A 1994-nucleotide genomic window follows, 5' to 3' on the forward strand; every position below is an offset into this window, starting at 1 on the left:
TATATATATTATTATAATATATAAAGTGGCTGGAATTGGATGGCTAGGGCGCCCAATATATAAAGTGAGATTGAGAACTTAGGGGAGAAGAAATTGAAGAGCTGCAGTGCACAGTGAGACATGCTGGAGAAGCAGCGCATTGAAGAAAAAAGAGAGAAGCCACCTCATGCACAGTAAAGGCCGCACGAGCAATTGCAGCGACGGAGGGAGCCTCATCTTTTTCATTCTTTATCCAAATTTTTGTTGTATTTTTATTTTAATTATGTCTAGTTAAGTTATTTAACTAGGGTTTGGATAGATTTTAATTTTAAAATTATAGAATTATTTGTTTACTTCAATTCAAAATCTGATTATTAGTTACGTGAAAAATTTATATTGTTGCATTTAATGCTTTAAAAAATTGGCCACATTTTAATAATTTAATAATTTATACATGATTGACTAAAGGATTGTTATAAATTAAATTTATAAACAATATAAATCACATGCTAGATTATGAGATTGAAAGATGATTAATTCATGTGTGAGAATCGATGAAACTTAGTGAGTGAAATCCCCTTCCGAGATTAGAGGTTTCCAAAAAATTTAATATTTATTTATTTCGTTGATATTTGCTCAAAATTTTGATAGTAAAATTAAATTAATAAAGAATTAATATGATTTGAGAAAACTTATTAATTAATTTAGAGAAATCCACCATCATATGTAAATAATTATAAAATATTATAAGAGTATTTTTTATTTTGAATCGGATTGAATAGACAATTACATAACCCAGATTAAATAAAATCTAAATTCTAGTGCATTTATTAATTAATTTTTCTCACAAAAAATTTAGTTTTTCATTTATTTTTATTTTTATTCATCCGATTAATTAATTAAATCAACTTAGGCTAATTAAAATTATTTTGGTATTGTGATCTAGTTCTTGTGGGATTGACACTCTTTTCATCACTATATGCAGATTTGATTAGAGTATAATTGCTCGAATTAATTGTGCATAAATCACACATCAAGTTTTTAACGCCGTTGCTAGGGACTAGTTTATTGTATATCAAAACTACATAAGTTAGCCTTAGATTGAATATCTATATATTTTACTTTAGGATTTAAATATTTTTATTTTTTATTTTTTTATTTTTTATTTTTTATTTTTTTCAACTTTAATTTTTAATTTTCACTTATTTTCTTTTTCTTTATAGGTTTTCATTTATTTATTTATTATTTTTATTTTACTTTACCTTTTAGGAAATTTTTTATTTTTAATTTTTAATTCTTAATTTTTTTTTAAGAAATGGCCCCCAACGGTTATCAATGGGGTAATGAGAGAGCAAATACGAAGAGAGTTGACATTTATAACATTGATCCTATTATTGCCTTATCTATTCAAATAGCTACGTTAAATAAGAATTTAAAAAATTTAGGAGTTTCAACGATGAGTGTTTTTTCTTCTTATTTTTTTTCTTGAGAGCTTTGTTTGCAAGAGGGACACATTAGTGTAGATTGTCAAGTAGGAAATCATTTTTATTCTTCCTCTAAACAAGCTGATTTTATTTTTTATGGTGACAATAGATCCAATTTCAATTCTTACTCTGACACTTACAATCCTGAATGGTGGAGCCATCCTAATTTTTTTGGAGTAATGATCAACAACAAGAATCTCTCAGCTTTCGACAATAACATCAAAATCCACAAGAAGAAAAGTCAAATTTGGAGAATATATGATGGAAAAATTTATCAATAGTACTGAGGCAAAACTTCAAAGCATGAAAACTCAAATTGGACAACTTGCTCAAACAATTTTGGAAAAGCCACAAGGAGGAGCGCTTAGCAATACTAAGGAGAATCCAAGGGAACAAGCAGAAGCTATCACTTAGCAAAGTGAAAAAGAATTTGAAAAAGAAGAAAAAATTAAAGAGCATATAAAAGAGGAAGAAAGTCAAGATCTTGAAACAAAAGAAGAAGACTATGGGTTATCAATGAAGAACAAGGAA

Source organism: Diospyros lotus, chromosome 12 (assembly GCF_014633365.1).
Source record: "Diospyros lotus cultivar Yz01 chromosome 12, ASM1463336v1, whole genome shotgun sequence".
Lineage (NCBI taxonomy): Eukaryota > Viridiplantae > Streptophyta > Magnoliopsida > Ericales > Ebenaceae > Diospyros > Diospyros lotus.